At 45.1% G+C, this 15,102-nt stretch overlaps 1 protein-coding gene across 1 annotated transcript in view; it reads right to left on the bottom strand.

Annotated features, from left to right (window-relative positions):
- Positions 1–15,102, bottom strand: part of fmn2b (formin 2b) — a 596,705-nt gene that overhangs the window by 345,776 nt on the left and 235,827 nt on the right. The gene's annotated exons all lie outside the window — the stretch shown is intronic.

Below are 15,102 nucleotides of genomic sequence, written 5' to 3'. Positions count from 1 at the left end.
ATAAAGATAGAGATGCATTATTTTCCGTTCGTATTTTAACTCCGTTATGTAAAAAGAAAAAAGTTTTGAATCCAACAAAAATGAGTCATTTCAAGATACATCAGAATTCTTCCAACAGCATTTCAGAAATACATAAATCTTGCTTGAAGCTCCATCGAGTTTCAGCTCATCATTATGCCATGAGGCTATGAAAGTAATTGCCGGCAGCTGTCACATTTATTCCCAGCCAGCAGTGCCACTGGAGAGCGAACTGCCCATCAAAACATAAAACAGACACACAATGACTGAGGATAGCTTATAGACCACGTTGGTTAGGAGTAACATCCAACATTGTTTTAACCAGAAGATGCAAAGGTGGATTAATGCATGGGCCTACTGGGGCCCTGGCAAATATGGGGCCCCACAGTAAAACTCACCATACTGCAGAAAAACTGCTCCAACCTTAATCAATTTCTTGATAGGAATTGCTTTATTATTAATACAGTATGTAAACATTCTACAGATTTATTTATGTTTACGACACGTGTGTTTTTAGTGTTGAGGGGGTGAGTGGGAGAGGCGGATGTGTGCAGAGGACCTCAGATACGTCCCAATAATTCTTAATCAAGCTCCGAGGTATGCACTTGGCTAGTTTTTGAAAAACAAAGCTTTTGATAGTTCAGCCATTAGGACTCACAGTGGTAACTCTACATTTATTAACGTCACAATCCTGGACGTGTCTGTCCAACCAATGTGGACTGGCTGAAGCATTCTTTGCATCTTTGTATGTAGACAAGGATTCCTCCTCCTCCCACTTCAATGTCAAGCTGAGTTTTGGGCATTGTCTTCTTCACAAAGACAGAAAGTCATCCCACAAGGCATTTTAAACTGTTGCAACATGAAGCAATGCTACAAGTTCCCACAGATTTACAAGAGTTTCTGATTACCCTCATTTTTATTTTTTTAAATATGTTCTCAGGATGTAGTGATACGGGCAAGGCTGCATTACCCATCCTTAGATGCCAAAGAAAGTGGTGTGGGCCTTCTCCTTTAAGTGTTGCAGCCCTTTTGCTGATGATGCTCCAACAATGACATAGGTTATGATACACTCATAATAAAGGATGAAACTGAGTACCGTGAACAATGAGCAAGTGTGACCTTAGCTCCTTTAATAAGACTCCAGAGTGCAGGTACCTTGTGGGTGGCCTGCTTATATGCAGTGCTCCCAAGGGATGCTGGGATCCCTTGGGACTTCAATAGGTAGGCTCTCTGGTGATAGTGTGATACAGGTTACAAGGGGTTAAATACATAACATCACTCCCTCAAAGTTAATAGTACACTTATTTACAAGGTGAGACGATTTGGGGCTTTTCACTCCTTCGTCGATCGGCTCGGTACAAATATGGGTGTGGGTGACTTGGTTAGTTCTTCACTGGGCTGCTGGGTATGTTGAGTTCGGCTTCGTGGTCAACCATGATGTCGGTTGCCATGTGTGTGTGTGTGTTGGAAGGTCAAAGTTGGTGGCGTCTTCTTCGGGTTGTTTGTAGCTGTTGGTGAACCACAATTTGATTTGGTCCAAATGTTTTCTGCACGTTAATCCATTGGCCAATTTGACCTGGAACACCCTGCTGCCCTCTTTGGCTATGACCGTGCCGGCGAGCCATTTGGAACTATGTCCCTACTTGGGTACAAACACAGGGTTCACTGACCTCAATTTCGCCTGACAAATTTGCGTGGTCAAGGGTACACACTTTGTTGATGCCGCTTGCCCTCCACGTGATCATGGAGATCAAGGTGGACAAGAGAGAGCCTTGTTTTGAGTGCCCTTTTCTAGAGCAGCTCGGCTGGGGGAACCACGGTGAATGAGTGGGGTCTGGTGCGGTAACTGAGCAGCACACGGGACAGTCGGGTCTGCAGGGAGCCTTCCGACACGCGTTTCAAACTTGGCTTGATGGTCTGAACTGCCTGTTCTGCCTGGCCATTGGATGCAGGCTGGAACGGGACAGATATGACGTGCTTGATCCCATTGCGGGTCATGAATTCCTTGAATTCAGCACTGGTGAAGCACGGCTCATCACTGACTGGGACATCAGGCAGACCATGCGTGGCAAACATGGCTTGTAGGCTTTCAATGGTGACCGTGGACGTGCTTACAGACATTATTGCACATTCAATCCATTTTGATTAAGTATCCAAGACAACCAAGAACATTTTGCCTCGAAATGGGTCTGCATAGTCCATGTGGATCCTCAGCCCGGTTGGAAGGCCACGACCACAAACTTAGTGGTGCCACTCTGGGTGCATTGCTCAGCTGAGAGTAAGTGTTGCACTGCCACACGCATGACTCTAAATCTGAGTCGATTCCGGGCCACCACACATGGGATCTGGCTATGGCTTTCATCATTACAATGCCTGAGTGGGTGCTGTGCAGTTCATGAATGAACGTGTTTCTGCCTTTCTTGGGCAAGACCATGCAATTACCCCACAAGAGACAGTTCGCCTGCAGGGACATTTCATCTTTGCGCCTGTGGAACGGCTTAATCGCCTCCTACATCTCTGCTGGGACGCTGAACCAGCTCCCGTGGAGGACACAGTTTTTTTTTAAACCAAGGACAGTAAAGGATCCTGGCTGGTCCAGGTCCTGATCTGGCAGGCTGTAATGGGTGACACTTGGTTTTCGAATGCATCATCACCATGAACAAGTTCGCAGGCTGTGCCATTTCCACCCCGGTGGTGGGCAATGGTAGCTGACTGAGAGCATCAGCGCAGGATATAGCCAATGTATTCACTGAGGCATATGAAAGCATGGGCCTTATGCTTAACATCCGTAAGACAAAAGGTCCTTCACCAGCCTGTCATCGCCGCACAACACTGCCCTCCAATCATCAAGATCCACGGCACGGCCTTGGACAACGTGGACCATTTCCCATACCTCGGGAGCTTCTTACCAACAAAGGCAGACATTGATGCGGGGATTCAGCATCGCCTCCAGTACGACAGCACAGCCTTCGGCCGCCTGCGGAAAAGTGTTTGAAGACAGGCCCAAATCTACCACCAAACTCATGGTCTACAGGGCTGTAGTAATATCCGCCCTCCTGTATGGGTCTGAGGCATGGACGATGTACAGAAGACACCTCAAGTCGCTGGAGAAATACCATCAACAATGTCTCCGCAAGATCCTGCAAATCCCCTGGGAGGCCAGGCGCACCAACATCAAGGTCCTTGACCAGGCTAACATCCCCAGTATTGAAGCACTGACCACACTTGACCAGCTTTGCTGGGCAGGCCACATAGTTCGCATGCCAGATACGAGACTCCCGAAGCAAATGCTTTATGCGGCACTCCTTCATGGTAAACGAGCCAAAGATGGGCAGAGGAAACGTTACAAGGACACCCTCAAAGCCTCCCTCGTAAAGTGCGACATCACCAGACACCTGGGAGACCCTGGCCGCAGACCGCCAGAGGTGGAGAAAGTCCATCCGGGAGGGCGTTGAGCTCTTTGAGTCTCAACGCAAGGAGCATGAAGAGGCCAGGCGCAGGCAGCGGAAGGAGAGCATGGCAAACCAGCCCCACCGACTCTTTCCCCCGACGAATGTCTGTCCCACCTATAACAGGTTCTGTGGCTCTCGTATCGGACAGTTCAGCCATCAAAGAACTCACTTTGGGAGTGGAAGCAGGTCCTCCACGATTCCGAGGGACTGCCTATGATGATGAGTTGTGTGTGCCTGGTCTGTGGCAGATTATATAGTTGTATGCTGACAGCGTGAGCGCCCATCTTTGAATGCGGGCAGAGGCATTGGTATTAATACATTTGCTCAGAACAGCGATATGAGCGGCTTGTGGTCAGTTTCAAGCTCAAACTGGAGGCCAAATAAGTACTGGTGCATTTTTTTTTACCCGGTAAACACACACCAGAGCCTCTTTTTCAATCATGCTGTCGGCCCTTTTGGCCTTGGACAAACTCCTGGATGCATAAGCGACCGGTTGCAAAATCCCCGATTCGTTAGTCTGTTGTAACACACACCCGGCCCCATATGACGATGCATCGCAAGCTAGCACTAATCTTTTACAAGGGTTATGCAAGACAAGCAGTTTGTTTGAACACAACAGATTTCTGGCTTTCTCAAAGGCAGCTTCTTGTGAATTCCCCCATACCCAGTCGTCTCCCTTGCGCGGTAGCGCATGTAGGGGTTCTAGCAGGTTGCTTAACCCAGATAGGAAATTACCGAAATAGTTAAGGAGTCCCAGGAACGACTGCAGCTCCGTCACGTTCTGTGGTCTCGGCACGTTCTTGATGGCCTCCGTCTTGGCGTCGGTGGGTATGATGCCGTCTGCTGCGATTCTTCTTCCCAGGAACTCGAGGTCCGGCGCCAGGAAAACACACCGAGCGTTTTAACCAGAGTCCCACACGATCCAACCAACACAGAACATCTTCCAGATTCTTCAAGTGCTCAATGGTGTCCCGACCTGTAACCACTAGTTCGTCCTGGAAAACCACGGTGCGAGGAACCGACTTTAGCAGGCTCTCCATGTCCCGTTGGAAGATTGATGCGGCCGACCGAATCCCGAATGGGCACCTGTTATAGATGAACAGACCTTTGTGTGTGTTGATGCAGGTGAGGTCTTTCGAATACTCTTCCAGCTCCTGCGTCATGTAGGCCGAGGTCAGGTCCAACTTGGTGAATGTCTTCCCTTCAGCCAGGGTCGCAAATAGGTCATCTGCCTTGGGTAGCGGGTATTGGTCCTGCAGCGAGAAACGGTTAATCATTACTTTATAGTCCACAAATTCTGACTGTGCCAATCGGACTGGCCCACTCATTGAATTCCACCGGCGCGATGATGCCTTCTCGCTGCAGCCTGTCCAACTCAATTTCCACTTTATCACGCATCATATATGGTACCACCCGTGCCTTGTGGCGTACCAGGAACCAAATGGATCTGCACTTTCGCCCTGAGAAGCTTCCAATGCCTGGCTCGAACAACGATGGAAATCTACTCAGAACCTGGGCACATGAGGCGTCGTCGACGGACGAAAGCGCTCGGATGTCGTCCCAGTTCCAGCGGATCTTTCCCAGCCAGCTTCTGCCAAACAGTGTGGGGCCATCCCCTGGCACGATCCACAGTGGGAGTTCATGTACTGCTCCATCATAGAAGACTTTGACTTCTGCACTGCCAATTACAGGGATTAGTTCCTTGGTGTAAGTCCTTAGTTTGGTGTGAATGGGGCTGAGCTTGGGCCTGTGTGCCTTGTTGCACCACAGCCTGTCGAAGGCCTTTTGACACATTATGGACTGACTCACACCCATGTCCGGTTCCATAGATACTGGCATTCCGGTCAGTTTAAATTTCATTATTGGTGGAAATTTCGTGGTGAATGCGTGTACCCCGTACACTTCTGCCTCCTCGGTACGAGTCTCCAATTCAGCCTGATCCACAGTGGATTGATCTTCCTCTGCAACTTGGTGGTTTGCAGCTCGCCTGCACATTCGCTGGAGGTGTCCCATTGTTCTGCAGCCTTTGCATGCATAGTGCTTGAAGCTGCATTGATGGGCCCAATGATCACCTCCACAATGCCAACAAGATGTTAACTGCCTCGCATTAACGATTGATGGCGGACTCTGGGTCATCTGAGGTCGTGCAGCAGCAGTCGGTGTGTACGTTCTGCCGTGTATATTCCTGCTCGAAAACGCTGTTATTTTGTGCACAGTACTGGCCGAAACCTCTTTACTCTGTGAAATCTGTTTGGCGTTGCCGCTAGTGAAAATAAATGCCTGGGCTATCGTTATGGCTTTGCTTAGATTCGGAGTTTCAACAGTCAACAGTTTGCGAAGGATTGTCTCATGGCCAATGCCCAGTACAAAAAAGTCTCTAAGCATTTATTCTAGGAATCTCTCAAATTCACAATGTCCTGCGAGGCGCCTTAAGTTCGGCGACATAGCTCGCCACTTCCTGGCCCTCCGACCGTTGACATGTGTAGAACCGATATCTTGCCATCAAAACGCTTTCCTTAGGATTCAGGTGCTCCCGGACCAGCGTACACAATTCTTCATAGGATTTAGTTGTTGGTTTTATCGAAGCTAGAAGATTCTTCATGAGGCCATAGGTTGTTGCCCCACAGACAGCAAAGAGGATCGCCCTTCGTTTGGCAGCGTTCTCGTCCCCTTCCAGCTCGTTGGTCACAAATTATTGGTCGAGTCTCTCCACAAAGGCCTCCCAATCGTCCCCTTCTGAGAACTTCTCCAGGATACCAACTGTTCTTTGCATTTTCGCATGGTTATTTGTAACCTCGTCGCCAATTGATATACTCATAATAAAGGATGAAACTGAGTACTGTATGCAATGAGTAAGTTTGACCTTAGCTCCTTTAATAAGACTCGAGTGCAGGTATCTCGTGGGTGGCCTGCTTGTATACAAGGGATGCTGGGATCCCTCAGTTCTCCAACAGGTAGGCCCCTCTGGTGGTAGTGTGATACAGGTTGCAAGGGGTTAAATACATAACAGGTTAGGAATTCCAGGACCCAACAACAGTTAAAGAATGGCAATACATGTCCAAGTGAGGATGGTGCGTGACCTGGAGGTGACGCTCTTGTCCTTCTTGGTGACTGAGGTTGCAAGGGAGGGAAGTGCTGTTGAAGTAACCCTGGTGAGTTGCTGCAGTGCATTCTGTATTATATGGATTTCAGCCAAAGTGCTTGAAGGGGCTGATTATGAAACCAGATGGTATGAGTACTGATCAAGCAAACTATTCTGTCCTAGATGGCATCCAGCTTCAAGTGTTGTTGTGGTTGTGCCCATCCAGCTGAACAGTGAATAATCCAGCAGACTTCTGACTCGAGTCTTGTACATGGAGAATCTTTGATGGGTCAGGAAGTGAGCCAGTCATCGCAGAATACCCAGTGACAGTGTTGATATGGCTGGTTCAGTTCACCTTCTGGTCAATATTGATTCCAAGATGTTGATAGTAGGGGACATGTCGATGATGGTGCTGCTGAACGTCAAGGAAATATGGCGAGGCTTTCTCTCGTTTGAAAGATGAGATATACTAACAGATATAAGGATGAAGGGTCATCGACCTGAAACATTAACTCTTTTTCTCTCCACAGATACTGCCTGACCTGCTGAGATTTCCAGCATTTTCTGTTTTTAGTTCAGATTCCAGCACCTGCAGTATTTTGCTTTTGTATAAGGACATTTATGTCTGGAGTTCTTTTGTAATTTGGGGACAGTAGTCACTCAATAAGAAACTTTACTGAATATACCAGTAATGAATTCATTTTCCTCCTTATTGGTATTAGGATACAATGTAGATTACCAATAAGACAACTTAAAAAGGGGAAAGAAAGTATAGGTGTACATTTATTCAAACTACTCTTTTCCCTACCACAAAAGAAAATTGTTGACTTTTGAAAAAGAAATACTTCTACTGAACCAGTCGATCCATCTCTCCTTGCTCCCCCCTCCAACCCCATCAGTGAGTGTCACAGAATAGCTCCATTGAAAGCAATGGTGCTAGAATTCAGACCAGCCAGAGAACCAAACTGACACTGCCAAACTCCTTTAAGCTACACTCTCCAACGACAAGAAACAGCAACTTGAATTTATATAATGGCTTTAACATAGTCGCAAGGCACTTCAGAGGAGCATTATCAAACAAAATTTGACACTGAGCCACATAAGGAGCTATTAGGGCTGGTGACTCATTGGGAAGGCAGAGTATTGGCTTTGATTTGAGCTGCTCTATGATGCCACTCTTATCACTGTCAGAGATTAGTCCAGCAGATGGATCTCCATACAAGTAACCGTCTTTAAAAAGATATTTTAAGAACTGTTTTCATAAATTTGGAGTACTTTGATAAAGCATTCCCTCATTTTCTCCCACTAAACTATTCAATTCAAACTTTCATTGGTGTATTCAGTGGTGGGTCACGAGCTCTCATGACCCTGTTGAGAGTTAGAAACGAAGGGCTCAATTTCCTTGGTCATTTGCGCCGGTTTTTTGATGTGCGCTGTTTTTTCAGGCATAAGTATTTAATTCAAAGTTTCCCCCTGGAATCTGCTCCGGCGTAACTGCTTTAGTTACGATTTTTGTAGGTTAGGTTTTTTTTTTTAACGTCATAGTTCCCTCATGTCTGCGCCAGTTTACATCATTTTTTTGCAGTTTTCCCCAAAAATTTTAATCCTAGGTCGGCGTATCTGGCCACTCCCAAAAAACCTTCTCGTGAGTTAACAGAAAGCAGCGCACATTGAGAAATCGGCACAGAAAGACGCCATTGTTTTTCAAAGTTTTTGGAGGGAGTCAAGAACACTTTAAATATCCATAATAAAGTTTAACTGTTTTTATCGTTCAATAGAGTACATGGAAATTTCTTGGATTTATTAAGTTTTCATGAAAAAACATTTTTTTTTTTTTTACTCACACACCACCACTGAATGTCATCAAGCAGGGCTAGAGGGTCGTAGCGTCGACTGTCAGAATCGGCCCTGCGCCCGAACACAGGGGCTCGGCCTGGCTGCACTGAGCCCGGGGCGGGAGGTGCCAATCGAAAGGATTCTGCACTAGGCGCAATATTGCAATGAGTTTTGGGGGTGGGGGGGGGTGGGGGTGTGGGGAGAGAGAGAGAGAGAAGAGAAGTCCCAAGACCTGGGTGTGGTCCATCCATACAGATCTCTGCTGGTGTCCAGTTCCTGCCATTTGGTCTCAATCACAATAACTAGTGCCTCCACTTCATCCTGCAAGAAATTCTCGGTCCTTTTGTATTGCTGCAGCTCTGATTTTTCTAATGCTCTCACACAGCACTCATCATTGTCACACACACACACAACTGGCTCTTTAAAAATGGCCGATTGCCAACTCAGAGCTGCACTGCGCACGAGCGTCCATTGAAATAACGTCAAAAACATCACTTTTTTTCCCGTGCATGCGCAGAAGGTACGGCATCAATTTTTTCGGCGTAGACAGCAGGCTCCACCCCCCTCCCGAGGCGACTGGACTTGCTGCACGGCGCCAAATTTAAATTATACAACGGGGAAATTTTGGCAAAATATTTCTGCCACATTTCTGGCCTAGAAAAACGGGCGTAACTCTGGCAATATGCCAGAAAATGGGCTTGGGCAAAATTGAGCGCCTAGCCTTGGTTAACATTTGAACACATCCCGTTGATAGCCAATTTACCATTTCGCTAGACAACTGTGGCAGGAGGGAAGACAGCATGAGCAAGAGAGAGAGAGAAAGAGAGCGCGCAAGAGAGAGAGAGAGAGAGAGAGAGAGAGAGAGAGAGAGAGAGAGAAAGAAAGAGAGAGCGAGAGAGAGAGCGCAAGAGAGGGGAAAGCTATCTTTACCAACCAAAATGTGGTAACACTTCACTCCAGAGATCAATTAGCCAAATTGCAATCCTATCCATGGTGTACGTCTAGGAAGGGCGAAAGAAAATAAGCCCACTAGTGCAGAAATTTCCACCACAAGTTGTAGATTCCCATGGATCAGATGAATAAACGCATTAAGTGAATCAGGATTTTGGTTCTGAATAAACAGACTTAGAGAGGGTTAAAATAGTTCACTTCAAGTCCTTCATGCCGCCTTACAAAGCCTTTCCAATATATACACAATTAAAATAGGTCTGCGTGGTTAACTTGGAAGTTTGATGCAAATGTGTTTCTCATTATTATATTCAACTAGAATTCCCCTGCGTGAGCAAAGATTGCTCCATGACAGTCTGTGTATGAGAAGGATTAGGAATGGCTGTTTATAGATTGCTGAGATTTTCCTCCCATAGTTAATACACGGCAACTTTCTGGTATTGTTGGGCTAGTATCCACATTTGAACTCGGAACAAATTTAAAATCATGTTCAGAAACTGGAGTTTATAGTGGACATATTATTGAACACTGTTCTATATTTAGTATGTTCCAGAATACACGAGATGGTTGGAACCCAGTAACAAAACAACAGATCAACAATCCAGCAGACAACATGCTTCAGTTTGTCAACATCACTTGGACCGAGAGATTAAATTTAGAGTCTGTGCACTTTACAACACTAATTGGGTGTTAATTCCGTGTTTCAATACTGAAGATATATCTAGTGAAAGCCTGCAGTAGCTGCCTGTTAAATATTGAATAATGTAGATCTGGTACTCATTATAAGACAGCAAACTAATAGAGGGCCTCTAACTATTAGATCAAGCTTATGGTTATAGTGCATCTGAAACCCCAAGATTAGATTGCTACTTTTGAATTGCTATCCCTGGAATCAGTTATTGTTTATACTGTAAGGCTTTAGTTTTATTTAGCCGTTTTCGTTCAACTTCTCTTTCAGATGCCAGCTGTGCCTCAGTGGGTTGCATGCTCACCTATGAGTCAGAAGGTGGCAGGTTCAAGTCCCACTCCAAAGACTTGGGCACATAATCTAGCCTGATACTCCAGTGCAGTACTGAGCGCTATACTGTTGGAGATGCTGTCTTTCTGACGCGACATGAAACAGAGATCCCATCTTCCCTCTCAGGTGGACATAAAAGATCCAATGGTACTATTTGAAGAGGAGCAGGGGCCTTCTCCTGGTGTTCGCCAATATTTATCCTAAACCAACACCACTATAAAAATTTAATTGGCAATTCATCTCATTGCTGATTGTGGGAACTTGCTATGTGTAAATTTGCTGCTGCACGATTAACAGTGACCAGACTTCAAAAAGCAATTAATTGGCTGTTTACTGCCTTGGAACATCCTAAGGTCATGAAAGGCACTGTGTATTGATTGGCAACAACAATTCTCATTATCATTTATACATTAGTGGAACCAATAAAAACACTGGTTATTAACACAAAAATGGCAGCTTGAATTTGAAGAGACACATTATGGAGCCAAAATTCATCACCTCACCGTCAGCTGCCGCCGACTTTGTTCTTCTTGATCCACCCAGTGCCACCTTCAAGGTGGCCTGGAGCGGGTGGGAGGGGAGAACCATCGGGAACCGCCAGCTCACGTCAGCGGACGGCCGAGTGGCGCAACTGACCTCCCGCTCGCCGAGCTCCCAGATTCCTGCAGGCGGGAGTCAGCGGCAGAATGGGGGTGGACCGCTGGCTGGAGGCTAGTCTGTCTCCAACGAAAAAAAGGCAAGTGAACATTTTTTTTAAAAAATTTCCACAGTGACTTACCTGCATGGGGTCCCCTGGAGGTCTTCAATAGTTTTTTTGATTTTTACTGCTGCATTTTTTTTTTCAGGTCTTCGACCTTCCATGGGCCTAGACTCCATCCTTGGCGGCACTTGGGCGGCAAGCGCCTCTGCCGCCGAGAATGAGACCTCCCGTCCGCTGCCGCCCAGATTGGTAGCGTACGTCGTCCATTTGCTGCCTGCCGACTTTCGAGGGACATCGGCGACGAATATCTCGCCGAAAGTACTATCCAGTACCTTGGCGGCCATCCGCAGCACTTTGGGCATTACTTGGGCGGGTGGAGGCCTTGATGGAAATCAGCCCCTAAAAGACAATGAGATGACACGGCGTTTAAACTAAACTTTAGGACACAGATGCCGAGGGCTGATTTCAACCATAATTATAAAAGTAATCATGGAGTAATCAGTGAACCTGACTGCCCCTTCCCAGATTTTGCATCCTCACTAAAATGAAGGAAAGCAGTCAAGAGGGAAGACATGTAAAAATCAAGACTTTTTTAAGGCATTAAATCAATCTTCTGTATCATTGTACACTAGGGGCTAGAAATGCAGCGACTTTGCGACTGGGTTTTTCACGACATTTCACCCTCCGCGGCGAAAACCCGGTCAACGGGATCGTCGCTGATCTTTTTGTGGCGGTGCTTCCACGTACTGCCGGAGAGAGGAGCGCTGACGTGCAACACTGGAAATAGCGTTTGTGATCGATATTTGGCTTTCTCCGCACCCGTATTCTGCACCCAGAATACCGACGGGGAAAAATCTGCATTGCAGACTTGCAGAAAAGGCAAGTTAGAATTTTCATTTTTTAAATCCTTTTTCAGCGATTTAGTAGATAAGCATTGTGTGAATGAGAATTTTTTTGTTTTGTTTTTTTTCAATTTTTTTTATTGTTGTTTCCTCTCCTCTCCCCCCCCCCCCCCCAGACCTCTCTTGCAGCGCTATCGGCCCCGGACTAAAGTTGCAGAAATTCCCGGTTTGCGTCGCAAATCCTCGTGCAATGCCAATTTTTACCGCTGCGCAAATTAAAGGCCGAAAATTGGGAGCGAAGTGAAAACGGCAATTTTGCAGTAAAAATACAGTTTTCGCTGAAACCCAAATTTCTAGCCCTAGGAGTCAAGGCCAAGCTTGGGTTTCAGGTGAAGTGGCATTAGCTGTCGGGAGATGATTGGACTAGGAAATTAATCCATGCCCCATATTAAAGTAATATTTTTGTCCTTTGTATATATTCCATTACAAATTCCTATGCTTACATTTATAATTGGAGATGCCCATGTAAACTTGACCTGCTGTAATTACACTGCTATGCCAGTGGTGGCGCTGTATAATTTAAAGGGAGAGCACTTTAAAAAGATTAATATGTTTTACCGCTAGACAATGTTATAAGTTATTGTAGTTTAACAAGACATTTATCTAGTTAAAACTTTTAAAGTAGTATGGGAGCTTACTCCTGAACTAGCTGAATCCTTGAGAACTATTTTGCTTTTCTATAGTAAATTGCTGTTAAACTGTTTTGTAGGTCTTTTTTTCAACGCTCTGTTTCATCCCTGTGTCTGTCAAGTAACTGGCCTCCTTTGACCTCATTGGAACTAAGTTTTAATTTCACATCACAATTTTTTAAAAGTGAAAGCGATGATTTAAGTTTGTTCACCAGAAAATTTAAGAGCACTTAATTTTTGGTAGTCCCTTATGTCTCAGGACTGATTTTTTTTAGTCCCTGGGTTGCAAACCTCCCATTACAAAGTCTTTGTGGAGTCCTGCCTGAACAAGGTCCATGGAGTCGGACCACTGATGGCAAACTTTATTCTAATAAGCCCCTACTTTAAAAAAAAAAGAGGGGGATCAAGAAACACTTGGCAGGCCCCACAGAACCATTTATAATGAATGTTAGCCCTGTTATAACAAAGCACTTAAGCTGTAATCGTTCTGGCACACTCAAGATGCACTTTGTGCCATTAAAATCTCCTTGATCCAATTCCAGTTGATACACAATCGAAAAATGAGTAGGAAAGAATGAGAACAGAATATTATGTGGAGACAGTACTGTCAGTATAAACAGCTTTCATTAAGATCAGTCTCTAATTATTCATACTAATATGTAGCACGCTTGGGAGCCGTGAGCATTGTAACACAAAATGTCAATATTGCGCTGAATAGAAACAGCACAACCAGGATTTGATGGCCTTTATCAAATGGCGATTTGACAGGAGCTGAGGCACAACAGACCAGACCCCGAGTTTGAAGTAACAAGCTTTGACTGGTTTTGCTCCTGCTTTACACACCTGACTACTCACGAAGTACTTGACCTCGGTTTGGTTTATCACTCCAGCATTGCTCCACCAAGGAGATTTACTCAAAAGAGAACACTCGATGAAAAAGACACGAAGCTCATTCATTCGTTCATCAGGACTTGAAAGAGCTAAGAAATTTCAACACACGTAGGCAGCATAAAAGTCTTTGATGATTACACATACCGCTGAGAAATAACGTGCAGTACATTTAGAAACAAAGTTACAGATTTTCATGTCAAGTCATTGTTAATATAATTGCACATCATGCAAGCCTCGCAGTGAACATGTGTCATATGTAGCAGACCCACAGATGTTAGCTTGACTCCTTTATTCATTTGGTTCTCATTATTGACTCAAACTGACTCGTGTACTTGACTGAGGAAAACGACCATATCATTGTTTTCAGACTTCAGTCTTTGACTTAACTGAAATACATCTGCCAGTACAAGAAATACCAAGTACCTCTTGGCGCCAGGGCTGGCGCCGTAATATATGACTAGCACTCGGGGTTTTTTTGATTTAAGAAGTTTAGTAACCCCCAGAAATCTATTTCACAGAACTCAGACTGTGACTAAATGTGATTCACAAACATCACTATTAATTCTTTTTAAATTCTTAAAATTTATTGGAAAATATTCACGCAAATCAACATCTAACTCGAGGGGCATTATTGGAAAGCAGACAAACTGTTGCACATCATTTAACCCTCTGTAAACTGTGCAACAATCTCTATTCAACAATGTTGCTGAGCTACACATTTTCTGCCCCCCTCCCCAACCATCGTTGAGAACTGCGAAGAAAATCTTTTTGCTGCTAGGGTATTTTCATTACCTGACACACCAAGCTTTCATTTTATAGACAATTTGTAAAACACGTCTGATCAGTAAGGATTCAGCAATTCACAAGCAACATTTTTTGAGGAACATTGCTACTTCCAGGCCAATCCCCTAAGAAAGTATGCAAGGCAATTTTAGTGCTGCTCTCTGTAATCACTTCACTTTTTGTGGGTGAATTTTGTACAGAAGGGAAGTTGGCACTCCCACCTCACTCAGGCATAGCACAACCAGCCATCACCCATCTGCATCAACACAGTCCCTCAATTTCAACCCAAGACTATCCCCTATTGGACTTGTGTAATTTTAGTTTCTCACTTTGGGCATTCCGAGGGAGATTGCCTTTCATATAAAGCCCTTCAATAGCTAGCAGAGAGGAGGTTCCATCCAATTAGTCTAGCTGACCCAGGCTCAGAATTAAAGACTAATTTATTAACCTAATGCAGCAGCCAGTGTCCTTGATTGATATTCTTCCAGGAATGAGAATGATAATCAAGTTATGACGTCAACATGAGAGATAAGCCTATAACTTTGTGGCCTTGTTACAGAACATCCATCATGTGTAACTGTTAATCTGAATGGTACATCTACTCTTCGTAACTTTACTGGAATGCATCAGTCTCCTTATTTGTATGTTTAATCTCTCCCTCTACACAATATTCCCCTCCTGAAGGAGTTGGTTAGTCTGTAGGCCACGGTAACTATTGCTGTTACTTCAACTACCATGATACAAGAGTAGCTCGGGGTATTTCCTCACAATTCGGTGTCTCCAGCAGCGTGATTGAGATGAAGAATCACTTTTTGGGGTGGAGCAGCTGTAAACCTTTGTGCT

This window comes from Pristiophorus japonicus, chromosome 9 (assembly GCF_044704955.1).
Source record: "Pristiophorus japonicus isolate sPriJap1 chromosome 9, sPriJap1.hap1, whole genome shotgun sequence".
In the NCBI taxonomy this organism is placed as follows: Eukaryota; Metazoa; Chordata; class Chondrichthyes; family Pristiophoridae; genus Pristiophorus; species Pristiophorus japonicus.
This window is presented reverse-complemented; position numbering and strand designations above follow the sequence as displayed.